The 18462-nt window shown below is 42.8% G+C and overlaps 1 protein-coding gene across 1 annotated transcript in view; it reads right to left on the reverse strand.

Annotated features, from left to right (window-relative positions):
* Window positions 1-18462, reverse strand: part of VPS13C (vacuolar protein sorting 13 homolog C) — a 6956796-nt gene that overhangs the window by 4166379 nt on the left and 2771955 nt on the right. The gene's annotated exons all lie outside the window — the stretch shown is intronic.

Below are 18462 nucleotides of genomic sequence, written 5' to 3' on the forward strand. Positions count from 1 at the left end.
CAGGTGTCGGGTAAGATACATCCCAAATGGGGCATTGTACTCAATCATGGGCCTGATAAGAGAAGAGTACAGGGGCACAATGACCTCTCTTGATCTAGATGTGAATCCCTTCATGATAAGGTGGGCAGTATAGAAGGTCTTCCTAACCACCTTGGCAATGTGAGTGTCAAATGAGAGGTTACTCTCAACTTGGGTCCCTAGGTCCCTGATTACCTCTTCCATACTTAATGGATTACCACCTATGTGGTAATTTGTGGGTACCTTGTTTTCCCCAAAGGGTATGACTATACATTTTTTGGCGTTCAGTTTAAGGCCATGGCTCTGTCACCAATTATCCGTTTCTATGAGGCCTCTCTGAAGGATGCTTGTGTCCGCTGGAGTATCAATTATGGCGCCCAGTTCACAGGTTCATACTAGGCTATCTGCCCTAGGGCATTTATAAGCCTAGCCAGAATGTGTTTGGCTTTCGCCACACATTTTAAATTTATTTTGCTATGCCCTTTTTCGAGGTTAGTATACTGTGCCTCTGTCTAACAGTGACACAGAAGTGATACCCGGGGTAAACCTATGATCTCCCATCCACTCATCAAGATTCCTCTTGAAGAGAGTCAATGAGGGACTCTGCCTAACCTGGATGGGATTTTATTCCAGAGTGAAGGGAGCCTCCGGGTTATGAATCTGTCCCTCCAGCATGTCCTATTTATTTCAGTGCTGAGGTTCAAGTCTCTCGAGCGTGTAGCTCGATGGGATTTGGATTTTCTGAGGTGCAGCATGTCCATTAATTCCGGGTTGGACATGGCTTCATATGTCAGGCACATATCGCCTCTGAACAGGCGGTATGCCACTGAGTAGAGCTGGAGTTTCTTTAACCGGGCAGCATATGGCATCTGTTTGAGCCCTTTGATCCTCTTGGTGAGGTACTTTTGGGGTCTTTCCAGTTGCTGCAGGTGTCTGGTAAGCTACATCCCAAAAGGGGCATTGTACTCAATGATGGGCCTGATGAGGGATGAGTAAAGAGGCACGATGACCTCCCCTGATCTAGATGTAAATCCCTTCGTGATTAGGTGGGCTATATAAAATGTTTTTCTAACCACTTTGGCCACGTGGTTGTCAAATGAGAGATTGCTATCAACTTGGGTCCCCAGGTCCCTAATTACTTCTGTACTTAATGGATTACCACCTATGTGGTAATTTGTGGGCACTTTGTTTTTGCCAAAGGCGATGACTATACACTTTTTGGCATTTAGCTTGAGGCCATGGCTCTGGCACCAGTTGTCTGTTTCTATGAGGCCCTTTTGGAGGATGCTTGTGTCGGTTGGAGAGTCGTTTATGGCGCCCAGTTTGCAGTCATCTGCGAACTTGGTCAGCCACAGTCCTTCCGTGTTGGCCTGTACTTCCAAGAAAAATATACCGAACAAGAGAGGTCCTAGGAATGAGCCTTGTGGGACACCACTTGTAACTGGTTTGGAGTCTGACATAGCTCCAGCAATTCTAACCATGTGGGTTCTGTCCTTGAGCCAGTTTGCAATCCATCTAGTGACATAGGGGTTTATATTTAAGCTGGTGAGCTTATCTATAATGCCCGACTGGGGTATTGTATCGAAGGCTTTTGCGAGGTCCAGGTAGGCTGTGTGGACCACCTTCCCCTCGTCAATGGCCTTGGTGACTGTTTCAAAGAAATCAACCAGGTTTAAGAGGCAGGATCTGCCCTTAACAAAGCCGAACTGGGTAGGATTCAGTGTCTGTAGGTTCCCAATATCTTTATTTATGAGGTCCATGATGATCCTTTCCATAGCTTTGCAGACCAAGCTAGTCAGGCTTATGGGGCGATAGTTTCCAGGATCCGTTGAGGCACCACCTTTATGGAGAGGGACCACTGTTGCTGTACTCCACTCTTTGGGCACATATCCTGTAGTAAAGCTAAGATTGAACAGTAGTTTTATGTTTGGGTTTAGCTCTTCTTGGAGTTCATGTAGGATGCAGCCCGGGACACCGTCTGGTCCCATTGATGCTGTGTTTTTTGCTTTGGAGAGGGCGGCTCTTACCTGAGCATTTGAGATGTCAGGGGGCAGCACTCTGCTGGGATAGATATCTGCCCTTTTGGTGGGGAGGGGGGGGGTTTGCGCTGAACCTGTCAGCTAGGATGTTGGCAATGTCTGTGGGTTCAGTGTATTTTTTGTCATTTTGGACTAATTCTGAGCATATCTGGGAATTACCACCCAGGTTCCTAACATAACTAAAGAAAGCCTTGTGATTATCCTTAGTGTCCTGTGCAATTTTTCTCTCGAAGCTGGCCTTAGACAAAGTTTGCAGTCATCTGCTAACTTTGTCAGCCACAATCCTCCTATGTTTGCTTGCACCTCAGAAAAATAAATGCCGAACAAGAGGGGTCCCAGGACTGAGCCCTGTGGGACACCGCTCGTGACTGGCTTAGAGTCTGACATGGCTCCAGCAATTCTGACCTTGTGGGTTCTGTCCTTGAGCCAGTTTGCGACCCATATTGTGACATATGGGTTTACATTTAAGCTGATGAGTTTGTCTATGATGCCTGAGTGGGGTATTGTGTCGAAGGCTTTTGCAAGGTCAAGGTAGGCTGTGTGAACTGCCTTACCCTCATCAATGGCCTTAGTGACTGCTTCAAAAAAGTTGACCAAGTTCAAAAGCCAGGATCTGCCCTTGACAAAGCCAAACTGGGTAGGATCCAATGTCTGTAGGTCCCCAATGTCTTTGTTTATGAGTTCCATAATGATCCTTTCCATAGCTTTGCAGACCAGGCTCATCAAGCTTCAAGCTTATGGGGCGGTAATTTCCAGGGTCCGTAGAAGCACCACCTTTGTGGAGTGGGACCACTGTTGCTGTACGCCACTCTTTGGGTACGTATCCTGTAGTAAGGCTAAGATTAAACAGCAGCCTTATGTGCGGGTTTAGTTCCTCTTGGAGTTCATGTAACACGCAGCCCGGGACACCATCCGGTCCCATTGATGCTGTGTTTTTAGCTTTGGCGAGGGCGGCTCTCACCAAAACATCTGAGATGTTAGGGAGGCTACACTCTGCTGGGATAGATATTTCTCCTTTTGGGGGGGAGGGGGCAGAGAAATTTGCACTGAACCCGTCTGCCAGAATGTTGGCAATGTCTGTGGGTTCAGTGTATTTTGTGTCATTTTGGACCAACTCTGAACATATCTGGGAGTTTCCGCCCAGGTTTCTAACATAGCTAAAGAAGGCCTTGTGATTGTCTTTTGTGTCTTTTGTGATTTTTCTCTCAAAGTTGGCCTTGGACGATTTTATGAGTGATCGTAGTTTTTTGCTAGTACTGATCAGAGATGCCTTCCCTTTTAGGGATTTTGCTCTGTCATGTAGTAGCTTCCTCCTCCTGTTGTAAAGTTTGTTAATGGCTGGGGTCCACCAGACAGGGCGCCTGCCTTTGGGGGAACGGGTCTTGGTTTTATTAGGGATTGCATGATCCATGCATTCTTGAAGGTGCCCGTAGAAGGCATTTATAAAGGATTCAGTGGTGTGGGTTGTGGTTTCCATTGGCCCAGGGGCCTTGAAGGATACCACTTCAGACTTAAGAAGTGTAAAGTCGGCTTTTGAGAAGTTCTTCACTGTGGTCTTTGGTGCAGGGGGTGGGGGCAGGATGTGGATTTCCAGTGAGATTAATTTATGGTCTGATCCCACCAATGAGGGGTATACTTCCGGTGTGGAGCATTTTGTCCCCATGTTTGTGATGATCAGGTCTAGTATATTATCTCCTGTTGTGGGAGTGGTGATTAGTTGTTCCATCGCATTTGAGTTTATGAATTCTAGGAACCTTTGGGCTAGGGTGTTGGGGCTTGAGTAATGTTCCCAGTCTATGTTTGGGTAGTTGAAGTCTCCCAATATGATGGTATTTGGAGAGACATTCATACTCTCCAGTGTCTTCAGGAAGGCTGAGTGGGGTTCCTGAGTTTGAGAGGGTGGTCTGTAGCATGCTACAAACTGTAGGGCAGTTTTGCCTATGGTTAGTTGCACCTGGATGGTCTCCGATGCTTCGTGCACTGCCACTAACCTGGAGGTGTGGGTATCTTTGATGAATATGGATACTCCCCCTCCTTTTGTGGTTCGGTCCAAGTTTTGGGGCCGGAAAGCATGATATGAGGTAAAACCTGGTAGTGCTGGGGTGCTCTCAGGAGCGTTGAACCAGGTTTCAGTCACTGCACAGACATCGATGTTCTCCATACTGAGGAGGGCTTCGAGAGCGTGCATCTTGAGGTTTAGACTTCTGGCATTGAGCAGCATTACCCTTAGTTTTTTTCACTTGTGTTTTCTAGGGAGGTGGGTTTGTCTTTTGAGCCTTGCCTAAAAAAGGCAGTATGGGGGTGGCAAGAGCCTTGGCCAATATCCGGAAGCCCAGGGGTGACAGGTGCAAGCCATCCCTTGCGAAGCAGCGTGGCTTGTCAAGCATGTCATCCCAAGCAGACAGACATTGGATTCCCTTAGAATGACACCAGTAATTAAGCCAATTGTTAAAGCTGATCATTTTGTCTTTGTACTGTGGCATCATTCTTGGTGAGGGTAAGATGCTGCTCAGGGTCAGGGTCATACCGGCCTGGGCTACATAATCTGAGAGTTCCTCTGTCTCTTTTCATGTAGTCCAGGGAGGTACGTCTCAGGTCATTCACACCGACATGGACAATGACAGAGTCATATTTGTACTTGCTTTGGAGTGACCTGAGTGCTTGTGTTATGTGGCAGATTCTAGCGCCCGACAGGCAGCTTACTGTAACCTTTTCATTGTTCAGTCTGGTGAGCGGGACGTCAGTGTGTCTGACTATGGAGTCACCTATTACAAGTGTATCTGGCATGTTGTTTGGCCTTAAGGGCTGTGACCGTTTATCACACTGACTTTGTGAACTATGTGTTGCATGTGCTATGTCTTGAGGTAGTGGTCGCTTGGGTGTCTGCTTTGGAGGCCTCTTTTGTTTTGGTAGATTTTTAATCAGAGCCTCAGAGTATGTTTTTGTGTGTTTATGTGTTTGGTTTGCAGTTGTGATAGGTCTATGTGAGACTGGGTTTGTGGTGTGCGTGGTTACCTTCTCCTCCTGACTGGTTTTGCCAGTACTGAGTTGAGAGAGCTCAGCCTCCAGTTTGGCTATATAGTTGCATCTCTCACATATATTTGTATTTATTGGGAGGAGGAGAGGGTTGTCTGTGTACATGAGGCAATTGTAACATTGCCTCATGATTCCCAGATTCACCAGCTGAACAGGAGAGGACGCCAGCAACTGACCCTTCGACATGCTAGAATAGTGTAAAGGATTGCTGTGTAACAGAGTCAGAAAGGACCTATAGGGAAATGGGTACTCAAGGGGATTTGGGTGAATGAAGTACTTTTTTTTTGTTTAAGAGTGCTTTACCTGTATAAAAATGCTTTAGGAGCAAGTGCTGGGCTTTTCAGATAGAGAATAGACTGTTTAGATTGCAAGTAGAGAAGTTCTAAGGGAAAAATTGAAGAGCAGACTTTGCAGAGCCAGAAATAGTTTAAACTTGATTAACCGGCGCTGCCCGATGCTGCTCTATGAGAAACTTCACGCAAAAGCGGGCTTTATAGCAGGGGGTTGAAAAGAGCTAGGAATTGACCCAAAATGGCCAATAAACTACAAGTTGCTGGGCTGGAACCACTCCTCTAGAGACAAATAGGTTGCTCAGTGCTCCCCACTCCCACTGGTAAACAAAGAAGCTTCCTCTTATCCAAATAAGGATATGGATAGCACAGGAACTATGACAAAGCCCAGAGATCAGCAAAATCTGAAGACTGGACTATACTAGTTCAGTAAGGCGGGAAAACAAGGATATGCATCCTAACACCCCTTTCAGGCACTTCATCATTTCCATCACCTCTAGCTTTACCTGTTCTGCCTATACTGCATAGGTTTTCTGGACTATACAGTAGTATTGGTTGCACAACTGTTTTGTACACCTTACTTTTCCGCTTCTTTGTTATTTTTCTGTCACAGACTACACATGAGACTCTATGCCAGTTGGGTGCAGCTCCTCTGATTCTAGCTTTGACCTCTTCATTCAGACTTCCCTTCTCCTCAACCACCACTCCCAAATACTTTAAGTTATTAACCTGTTCCACTATTTTCCATTCTACCTCAATTCTCATCTTCATTTGATTTTGCCAATTTGTTGTCATTATCATTGTCTTACCTGTATTTAGTTTCATCCCATGTGCTTGCAGTTTTGCATTTCACTGCACTGTCCTTTGCTGCAATTCATGCTCAGAGTCTGCATGTAATGCCACAATGTCTGCATATATCAACTTTGTTGACCTGTCCCCTCTGATCCATTTGTTAATGTAATCCATCACCAGTATGAACACTAGTGGGCTCAGAGCTGAACCCTAGTGCATACCCACTCCCAATAGGAAGCCCTCTGTGAGACCAAACACTTTGTATTTGAATCATTGGGTCCCTTGCACACAGCCTGTACAAACTCTACCAATGTTTCTGGGTCTTTGAACCACCACAGTACTGCCCTAATCAGTTTTCTTGGGAACTTGTCATGTGCTTTCTCCATTATTTCATTTATTTTATTTTACATTTGTTGACCGGGCTAGTCTAACTGTATATATGTCCATTTTCAGTAGAGGCCCGGGGAAATAAGCTCCATGACAAAAAAAAAAAAAAAAACACAGCAACTAACATATAACAACATCAGTCATACATACAATGCACATTACAGGTTAACAGAATTTTCAGAGGGGGCAGAAATTATAAAGTGCAAAATGCAGGTACAATACAACATACAGTTACAATACATAATAAAAACGTGGCAGCTTATTGTATAATTATATTAATAAAGAGTTCTCCCAATAATAAGTATCCATAGAGGATGGAAATAATGTAATGTAGGCGGAAACGGTAATTGTAGTTAATAAGGAAGGTAGAACAGTTAATAAGTATAGGGTAGGCAGAGCCTAGTTTGAAGAGATAGATGACTAGTCAGGTGTAGTACAGGGGCATAACCAATGTGTTCGGAGGAAAAGTTTCAGTCTGACATGGGTCCAGGGAAGTAAATAGTATGGGAAGTAACAGCCAGGGAATTGTTATGGCTAGGCTTGTATAGGACCTAGGGCCGATAGCCTAGTACCAACCTATGAACCTATGTTTTTGAAGAGTGATACAGAGGAAAGTGAGGAAAGATCACTAGGAAGAAGATTTAAGGTGGTGGTGCTGTGGTAGCATTGTCGCCTCACAGTTAAACGTTGCCCGTTAGATTCTCAGTTAGAGCGTCTTCTGTGTAGCGACATACGTCAATGGGTGTTCCTTCGTTGAAGGTTGTGCGTTAGGCCCGGCAAGCCAGTACGTAAAAATCTACTGCCAATCATTAGCGGACCGGAGTTCCGCTGTGGCGACCCCTAACCAGGAAAAAGCCGAAAGACACAAACAAATTAGAGAAGAGAGAATCCCCGGCCCTGTTGTTAGATTTAGAGGTGTTTACAAGAAGTTTATGAGATGAATGTAAGGACTTCAGATTATTATAGGGGGTGATGAGGATAGATAGAAAAGGAGTATTGGAAGGTTGATAAGAGAGTCTTATCGGCAATGGTTAGTTGGTGGAATTTAAGCAGATTTTGTAGTTCTAGCCATCCTAGCTGCTTTAAATTAAAGCAATGGTGGGTTCTACATGGGTTGCCTGTAGCAAATCTGGCTATGTTACTGTATGAGATTTCCATTTTGTTGAGGTTATTCTTAGACAGATTAGTGAAAATGGATGAGGCATAGAGGAGTGTAGAGATTAGATGAGTGTGAACAATAGTTGTTCTGGCTGTAGGTGGAAGGAAGGGTTTAATCCTGTAGAGAAAGCCAAGTTTTTTTGTTGACAGTTTTTATAGTATTGTTGACATGGATGTCAAAGTTAAGGTTGCTGTCAATGGTGATGCCAAGTAGTTTGGTAGTTGGGTCTGGTGATATAATGGTACCATTAGTGGATGTAACTGAGAAATCTATTGGAGAAGACTTATGAGTAGAATTGAAAAGGAGTAGTTTAGTTTTTTGGGTGTTCAAGAGAAGGCAACGCTGTGTAAACCATTGTTCAACTGTGTTAAATAATTCTTGGTTAAGGGAGTGAAGTTCAGAAGTGGATGTGGCTGAGCATGTAAGTGTGGAGTCATCTGAGTATTGTATGCATGTGGCTTGGGGGACTGCTAGATGAAGGTCATTGATAAATATAAAGAAAAGGCAAGGTCCTAATATGGACCCTTGAGGGACACCAAGGTTAACGGGCAGGTGGGTAGATAGAGTGTTGTGCCAAAGCACAGCCTGTTGTCTGTTATCTAAGTAGGACTGGAACCATTTTATAGTGAGTGCATCTAATGACAGGGATTTGAGGATATTTATGAGTATTTGGTGATTTACCATATCGAATGCTTTGGACAGATCAATAAATAGTGCAGAGGAAAGCATATTATAGTTTTGTTTTTTGTTAAAACAATCAGTAAATGAGAGGACGGCAGTGCTGTGGGAAGGTCTGAAACCATGCTGACAGCTGGAAAGTAAGTTATTTTGGATTAGGTGGTCTAGAAATTGCCTATGGATGCATTTCTCCATGATCTTTGCCAAAGGAGAAAGTGGGGCTATGGGACAGTAGTTGGAGAATTCAGTGGAGTTTCCCCTTTATGAAGGGGGATAATATGAGAGACTTTCCAGATGCTAGGGATGTGACCTTCACTAATAGTTCTATTGATAAGAATGGAAATGGGGTAGGCAATAGTTTTGGCTGATTTCTGTAGATATTCAGCAGGTAGTTGGGTCTGCAGGAGGACAGCATGGTTTCAGTTTTTGGATAAGGGTAAGAATATATGTCGTTGGGAGTGGTTGGAAGAAAAACGGAGGGGGTAGGGTTGTGTTACAGGAATGTATAATGAGGTTATTAGGTGACAGCTGACTGGCTAGTGTTTGAATGGCATCAGTGAAAAAGGTATTGAAGGCATTGGCAGTATGCATGGGATTTTCCTGGTCTGTCTTGTGGGCTTGGTGTAATGGATTGAACTGGATGAAGTAGTTGGTTAATGCTTGCCCAGAATTTTTGTGGGTTATTATGGTTAGCCTGCTGAAATTGGAGGTAGTAGTTTCTTTTATCAGACAGTGTAGCTTTGTTAGTGTCATTTCTTAGCTGTCTGAAGTTTTGTTGGTCTACAGGGTTTTTAGTCATTCGCCATTTGGCCCAGTATTTATTTCTGAGATGGACTTTATGTTTGGTTTCTTTAGAAAGCCATGGGGTGGATTTAGTCTTAATTCTAATAGAAAGGGTTGGTGCATGGCGGTCTAGAATGGCTAGGAAGTTAGAATTAAAGTATTTAACAGCTTCTTCCAATCGGAGGTATCTTATGGGAGTCCAGTTGCATGCTCTTAGTTCATTTTGGAAGAAATCAGGGTTAAAGTTCTTCTTGGACCTAATTTTGCTGTAAGTGGTTGAAATGGAATCAATGGTCTTATGCCTGATGATGTAGGTAAGTGAGTGGTAGTTTATGTCATCAGGGAGGGTTCCAGATTCATATATCTGATGATGGTAATTTATGAGAATTCAGTCTAAAGTACTTACTTTCTTGTTAGGTTTGTTTATCCTGGTGGGGGAAGTAATGGTTTGAGAAAAAAACAAATAGGTTAATGTGGGTGGTAGGGTGGCCTGCTGCCATATTTAGAGAGAGCTACAAAACACACACACATATATACATATATATATATATATATATATATATATATATATATATATATATATATATGCGTGTGTGTATTGTGTGCGCATGCGTGTATATATATATATATATATATATATATATATATATATATATATGTATGGATTTAATTTACATGGTCGACATTTCAAAAAGACGAAGACCATATGGCCGAGACCACATGATTGACTTTTGAAATGTCAGCCATGTAAAAAAAAAAAAAACCCACAACAATCACACACACACACACACACACACACACACATATATATATATATATATATATATATATATATATATATTGATATAGATACAGACAACATACACACATAGACAGTCTATGTTGAACCTAAAAAACGTCTTTTGTCAAGGCTGATACAAGTCCTGCAGTATGAGAAATACTTGTCATAACTGAACATTTAACGAAGATAAAGTTAAGTGTACAAATTAATGAGTTAAAGCATATTGTTAGGCTTTGTCTCAACCCTAGCAGTAATAACAAAGTAAAAATGCTAGAACTCTTAACAGAAAGCAGGATCAAATATGCAAGGCAAAGTGCACTCAGGAACTCTAGTAAGCCAATAATAACTAATATTAATAATAATTAATTAATAATAACAGGTGACTGCAAACTAGGAGCCATAATCGAAACTCCTAACGGTATGGACATCCTACAAAAGGGCCTCACTGAGACAGATGCCTAGTGTCAAAGTCATGGCCTCAAGCTGAATGCCAGAAAGTGCACTGTCATCCCTTTTGGTAAAAACGCTGTACCCATGAACCACCACATAGGCAGTAGTCTACTTAACACCAAATTTGTGATGAGACCTTGGAACACAGGTGAACAGTAGTCTCTCCTTTGATAATCCTATTGTCACAGTAGTCAGGAAATCCCACGTGGCACACCTCATCACTAAAGGTTTCTCATCCAGGAAAAAAAAAGAGGTCAGTGCTCCCCTCTACCGTCACTCATTAGATCCATTATAGAGTACAACACCTCTTTTGGTATGTACCTCACACGACATCTACAACAACTAGAAAGGCCACAGAAATACCTCACAAAGAGGATTACCAGCCTCAAACCGATGCCCTACGCAGACCGTCTGAAAAAACTCCAGCTTTACTCTGTCACATATCGCCTACTCAGAGGCAATCTCTGCCTAACATACAAAGCTATGTCAAACCCAGAGCTGTTGGGACATGCTCCACTTAAAGAAATCCCAACCCTCCTAGCTACACCCTCTAGGAACCTAAACCTTGTCACCACAATAAAAAAAAAACATGCTGGAGGGATCAATTCATATCCCAGAGGCTTTCCATACTCTGGAACAAACTACCTATCTATATCTAACAAAGCTCCTCATTAGCACTCTTCCAGAAAAATCTTGATTTGATGGGAGATAGGAAATTCAACCCTGGGATCACTTCTGTGGCTTTGCTGGACAGGGGCACAGGAAAATAATTTTTTTGGGTGGCGAAAGCCAGGGTATCTTTTTGGCTAGGCTTATATAGGCTCTAGGGTCAATAGCCTAGTACCTACCTATGAACCTAATAACCTCAGAAGAATGTTTGTCAGCTAATAATGCAATACTCGAAACCAAACTGTCTTCTTCTAAGTCTCAAACTGCAGTATGAAATGTGCTTGTCTCAGTTTTCTTCTAGTATAATACATGTTGTGCTACTGAATTAAATGTAATTAGCATAATTGTGGAAACTGAAATGCATGCTTTAAAGGAAGTTATTCTTATGGAATGTGATGAAACATTATCTAGTGCAACCAAGTCAGCTTCAGTTCACTGTTTTACAGCCAAACAAATGAAAATTACTATATTTCTAGAGGGAATAAGTTTCACACCTTGCTATGTTACGGAAATGTGATTTCACTTTTCAAGGGTCTCCTGGCATGCAAGCATAAGCTCCAATGAGACGGAAAATAGCTTAACTTTACTCATGTAGGAATTCAGACAGTTCTAGGAAAACTGTTAAATCTTGTGATACCCTATTACCGCTGATTTAACAAATAAATGATGCAATATAAAGAAAGGATTTCCCCCTTTTAAAGTAGTACAGAAAGGGTGTATGGAGACAAATAAATGATGCAATATAAAGAAAGGATTTCTCCCTTTTAAAGTAGTACAGAAAGAGTGTACGGAGAATCCAAAAATAGTGTGGCAGGCTGATTGGCAAGGAATAAAATCCAAAACAGGAAATGGGAGTTGACATACAAACTATGAAGGGAGCTAAAATTTGGTTATGGTTAGACACTGTGAAGGATCTTGTCTGTTATCATAAGCATGCCCCAATAACAAAGGAACAGAAATCCAGTTACTGCATGATATTTAAGCTGAACTGAAAGGAAACTCTGAAGTAAAATCAGTTCAAGACAGAAGATGCACACAAACTTACAAGTGTTAGAATAAAAACAAAACTGAAAAAGGCACTTTAATGAGGGTTTTCAGAACAATGTATGTATACAAAATGATTCCAAGTCTATTTCTATAGACAGGTAACAAGGGAAAAATATATAAAAGGTTTCACACATGCCATGTTCTGTTTATCTGTGTTTCCTTCCCCATGTTCTTTCTTGTCCTAGTTTCTCTAGTCCCTTTCTCCACTAAAGCAGAATTCCTCATCCCCCACCCCCTTCTGTTTCCCATGTGTAATTCCTCCCAGTCTTCTTTTCCCCTTACTGAACTCGTTTAGTGTCTTCTCTGATTGCTGCTTGCATAGTTTCTCTACCTTCTCCTTACTATTACATTGCTCTCCTTGATGTCCTCTGCTGTCTTACAATATCTAACCTGGGTCCTGGATCGAAGGCTGTAGTTACTGTGTACGTTTTCCTTATCTGATGACATTGCTTTAGGGCCTTTTCCTCACCATTTCTAGTTTTACCTCTTTTATAATTTTCTTTAGGGTATTAACATTCTTGATTCTAGGTTCCCTTAACTATGTGCTTGCTTCCTCTCTGTCAGTTTGCTTGCTTTTGCAAATTTAACTTATCATCCCAACTCTATTATTTTCTTATTTCCCTTTCTATGCAGTTCCTGCTGTGTGTCCAGCACTAAAAGACACAGGATCCCTTCTCTTTTGGCACTAATTCCCCCATATCTAATTCCATTCCTTGGTCGGTCTCTCTGTCTCTTTCTGTCTTCCTTCCTTCATTTACTTTTTTTCAAACATCTGCATTCCCAGAACATGTGCACTAATCCATCCTTTCCTGCTCCTTATCTCCAGTTACTACAGCACCTGTTTTTTTCTTTCTAATGAGCGTTAAATACTCATTAGTTTATTATTCTCAGATGGATATCCCCTGTCCCGATGAGGATCTTTGACTCTCTGCCAAATGCTACATTTTTTCCCACTCAATTTGTGGCGTTCAATCCATGTCTTTCTTCCCAGCTTTTCCTTAATTTCTCCATTTCCTCCTCACCCTTCTTTTCCTATCGAATATCTTCTAATGTACTATCTTCTAATGTACCATTTTCCTTTTCAGCCAACCCATTTTAATCCTTTTCTTTCCTTTAGCAATCTCTGCCTTCTGCTTACCAACTGTGTATTTTAATACACAAAAAATTACAGTTGTGCACACTTACCATAAATGTAGATGTTCGAGTGTATTCACTGTTGCAGTCATTACATTTGGGTAATCCTGCTGGCAGGTTGCCCTCAGTCAGCCTGAATTCCAAAGTCAAAGTGAGTAGCAGAAATGAATGTAGTGGCCTATCCACTTTGAAATAGTCTGCTTGGAGATGGCCTTTTCTTGTGATCCCGCAGCATATGCCACTAGTAATTGTTCTATCTTTCTGAAAACTTTAGTTTTGTCCAAACAGAACCTAAGTTGTCTGTGTACGTTCAAAGAATGCAGAATTTTCTCCCCCTTGTTCTGTGGATTTGGATTAAAAGATGGCAAATGAATAGTTTGGTTAAGTGCTACACTGGACACCACCTTAGGCATAAATGTAGGGTTTTTGTCCTCAGAGAGAACCTGTCAGGATAAAAAATGATAAAAGGTTCCACAGCCATGAGAGCCTGTAGCTCGTACACTCATCTTGCAGAAGTTATTGCTAAGAGCAGAGCTGTTTTCCAAGATAAAAACTTTATATCTGCAGTAGCAGCTGGCTCAAAAGGAGATAGGGTTAGTTTTTCTAAGACATAATTGAGGTCCCATGCAGGTATTGGCGATCTCCTTGGAGGCCTTACATTTTTGGCTCCTCTGAGGTACTGCCTTAATAAAAGATGAGAAAAGAGAGGTGGTTCTGTATTGTAATGAACCAAAATGGCAGAGGCATGAATTTTAATTGACGAAAAAGTTAGGCCTTTGTCCAGCATCTCAGTTAAGTATTGCAAAATCTGAGGAATATTTGGTACAACTATATCAGTGCTTTGTGCCTGGTTCCAAGCACAAAATCTCTTCCATTTTCCGGCATAGGATTTTCTAGTACTAGGCCTTCTGGCTTCCAAATGACATCCATCACAGCTTTACTGAGAGGTGTGCTTTGTATGGCTACATTATCAGCCATGCTGCCAGGTTTAGAGTCCTGAGTTGGCTGTGCAGAATCTGATTGTTTTGTTGTGACAGTAGATGAGGCATTTGAGGTAAGGTCCAGGCTGGGCATTGAGACAAGTTCCTTAAGATCGGATTCCAGTACTGGCGGGGCCAGTCTGGGGCAATCAGAATCATTTTTGGTTTCTCCTGTCTGACCTTTAGGAGTACCTTGGGAAGGAGAGGCAGTGGAGGAAAGGCATATACTGATAGGTTTTTCCAGTTGAAAGATAAGGCGTCCACTTTCCATGCTTGTCTGTGATAAGTCCCTGTGCAGAATCTTTTTAGTTGGTAGTTGTGAGGGGAGGCAAATAGATCTATGTCCAGGCAGCCTCATTCCTTTGTTATCATGCTGAAGACTTGTGGATCCAGGTGCCACTCGTGGGGATCCATGAGGTTTCTGCTTAGTCTGCCAGAGTGTTTTCCTTTCCTGGCAGGAATTGTGCCTGCAGATGAACTTGGTAAGTCAATGCTGTGTCCCATAAAGCCATGGCTAGTTTGCAAAGGGGGTAAGAATGCGTGCTCCCCTGCTTATGTACCACATGACCGTGGTGTTGTCTGTCTATCAGTAGTTGTCCCGGATGATGATGATGATGGTCCTTGAAGGCTATCAGGACATTTTGAACAGCTAGCATCTCTTTTTGATTGATATGTAGATGCATTTGGTTTGTGGACCAGGTGCCCTGAATGCCTCTTTCTGCCATGTGGGCCCCACAGGCGTAATCTGACGCATCCGTTGTTAGGTTCTGCCTGGTGGGGGTAGTGAGAATGGCTGTCCCTTGTTTTGGTGACAAGCATTTGCCCACCATTGAAACTCCTGTTGCAGGAAGGGAATGAGAGTAATCATTGCTTCCAGGCTGTGGCAATGTTGTGTCCAGACACTTTTTAGGTACCATTGGAGTTTCCTCATATGCAGTCTTGCATATGGAATTAGTAGGATGCAGGATGCCATGAAGCCCAAAGCCTGCAGAATTTTTCTTGCAGATAACTGGGCCTTTGTTGCCATTCCCTTGAAATAGGTAGTCAGTTGCCTTCGTTTGTCTGGCATGAGATAAGCCATCTGGGCAGTTGTATTTAAGCTTGCACCCAGGAATATTATCTCTTGAAAGGGTACTAGTTTTGATTTCTTTTCATTGACTGTGTACCCTAGGCATGTTAAAAGTCTTTTTACAAACGCCAGATGCTGTAGCAGAATGTCCTTGTTCTCTGCTTGAATGAGGCAGTCATCCAAGTAAGGATATATTTGTATCCTCTTTGTCTGCAGAAAGCAATTACTGGTGTCAGGCACTTTGTAAAGACCCTGGGCACAGTGGATAAGCCAAAGGGCAGTGCAGAGAATTGGTAATGTTTTGAGCCAGCCTTGAATCTGAGGAATCTTCTGCATGATTCTCTGATTGGGACATGCAGGTATGCCTCTTTTAGGTCTAAAGTCACGAGCCAAGCCTTTTTGCCTAGCATGGGCAGAAGATGCTACAAGGTCAACATCTTGAATTTTGGAATATCCAGTTAAGTGTTTAGAACAGATAGGTCCAGTATTGGTCTCCATGCTTTGACCTTTCTGGGTACCAAGAACAGTCGAGTAAAATACTTGTCCCTGCTCTTGCTGTGGTACTTGTTGAATAGCCCCTATGTCCATGAGGGATGAGACTTGTTTTTGAGCCTCTGCCCATTGATTTTTTGGCAGATATGGCCAACCGTTTGCGATTGGCAGGGTATGGAAGTGAAACTTGTAGCCTTGTGACACTATGTCTAGAACCCATTTGTCCTGGGTTATAATGTGTCAATTTTGTGAAAAAAGTGCTATTTTTCCCCCCCTAAGGGTGCTGCCAGGAGATAAGTGCTTGGTGCAGGCAGGGGGAAGTCATTGGGACTGTTTCCTGCATGGTTGTGATTAGTCTTCTCCACTTTTGGAGATAGAAGCACCCCATTGCTTAGACCTGTACGAACCTTGCGCCTGGGATCTACCTCTAGGGCATCTGGATCTGCCCCTTTGTGGTCTGTCTGACACTGGAAAGGACTAATTCTTTGTAGGCCAGTGTCTGCTAAACCTAGGTGGCTGTACTTGTAAAAAAATCTTTGACCATTTACATAGATTTAGCTTTGTCCTCCATTTTCTTTAACACCTCTTCTGCCTTAACACCAAACAAGGTATCATGCTGTAATGGTGCATCTAATAATTTAGTTTTGACATGATCAGGCAGATTTTGTTCCTTTAACCAAGCATGCCTCCTAATTACAGAACCCGTAACAGCGGCCCTGCAAGTGGCCTCCAGAGAATCAAAACCACATTGCAAAGTATGCTTTCCAACTTGTTCAGTTGCATGCAATAAATCCTGCATTTCTTTGTTTTCTGCACATTCAGAATTTACCAACATTTTCTGTTTAAGCAGTGTCATGACATATTGCTGATATTTGAGCATATGAAACTGGCAGTTTAAGGCCCTTATAGCCAAGGTAGCAGATGTGTAAATCTTTTTCCCCATCTATTCAGTGCCCTAGAATCTCTGTCAGAGGGGGTAGGGTTTTTTGCAGTGGAAGCCTTAACCCCTTTGGGAACCTGAGAAATGGTTTCTGGGTCTGCAGCAGGGTTTTTGAAAATGAATTTATGAGAGTCAGGAACCCTGTAGTATCTGCCAGGCTTAACAGGAGCCGGAGGTAAGGAGTCAGGGGTCAGACTAGACTCGGAAAACACATCTACTATGTCTCATGCTGTAATGGTGCATCTAATAATTTAGTTTTGACATGATCAGGCAGATTTTGTTCCTTTAACCAAGCATGCCTCCTAATTACAGAACCCGTAACAGCGGCCCTGCAAGTGGCCTCCAGAGAATCAAAACCACATTGCAAAGTATGCTTTCCAACTTGTTCAGCTGCATGCAATAAATCCTGCATTTCTTTGTTTTCTGCACATTCAGAATTTACCAACATTTTCTGTTTAAGCAGTGTCATGACATATTGCTGATATTTGAGCATATGAAACTGGCAGTTTAAGGCCCTTATAGCCAAGGTAGCAGATGTGTAAATCTTTTTCCCCATCTATTCAGTGCCCTAGAATCTCTGTCAGAGGGGGTAGGGTTTTTTGCAGTGGAAGCCTTAACCCCTTTGGGAACCTGAGAAATGGTTTCTGGGTCTGCAGCAGGGTTTTTGAAAATGAATTTATGAGAGTCAGGAACCCTGTAGTATCTGCCAGGCTTAACAGGAGCCGGAGGTAAGGAGTCAGGGGTCAGACTAGACTCGGAAAACACATCTACTATGTCTAACACAGGTGGAATAGCTAGAGGCCTGTGCTGAGGTAGTAAAAGCAAGTCCCTGAGCCATTTCTTAGATTCTGAATAATCTTGGCTCTCCCAGTGGAAATGCTCCCTCATGGTATGCAAGGCTTCCCCAAAAGAGTAGTCCTCAGGAGGAGAAGCTGAAGGAATAGATTCTTCAGCATCAGAATCCCCATAGGGGGAAGGGAATATTCCTGATCAGAAGAGGAATCAGAGGAAATGTAAACCTGATCTGAAGATTCATAGTCCGTCTCTTGCCTAGGGCTCTTATCAGGAGGGGGATGGGAACCCCTGATCAAGGTAATCAAGTCTTCGGCCATGTTGAGCATCTGTTTTTTAGGCATGGAGGCCTGTCCATGTGGCTGGTGAGCCTGTTTCTTTGTCTTTAAAGGTGCTTTAGTCTTTGCCTTTGAAGCTGAAGTCGGTTTAATGTATAATTGTTTAGGTCTGAATACACCCTCAGAAGCAGATGCCTGCTCAGCGGCTCCAGACCCATCTGAGGGGATAGTGTCCGAGGCTCCAATACCTTGAGTTTCCAGAGGCCTGGCCGACTCCACGTGGGAGTCGGTAGCAGCCTGCGACTCTAAAGTAGCGAGCGTCAGGGGGCTGCGAAAGCATCTCACTCAGAACCGGCGACTGGCTTAGGAGAAGCTTTGTCGGTTTTGGGCCTCGGTTGCTTGTCTTTTTCTTTGTGTTTTTTGTGAACTCCAGTAGTCAGATGGCCATCCCACGACATTGTATAATTAAATCTGTGCCCAAAATAACTTAATGCAAAATCGTACCGATGCTTAATAGTGTTGGTTAAATCTAGCACAAAACCGGCAACTAGAAACGTCGTGGTCAGGGCCTAGGCAAGGAATACAGTAAGAATGAAAGTCCTTATGAGGTATTTGCTTTCCACAAGAAATACAATTATTAACTTTTTC

Source organism: Protopterus annectens, chromosome 7.part0 (genome assembly GCF_019279795.1).
Source record: "Protopterus annectens isolate FY-2018-M chromosome 7.part0, PAN1.0, whole genome shotgun sequence".
Classification (NCBI taxonomy): domain Eukaryota; kingdom Metazoa; phylum Chordata; order Ceratodontiformes; family Protopteridae; genus Protopterus; species Protopterus annectens.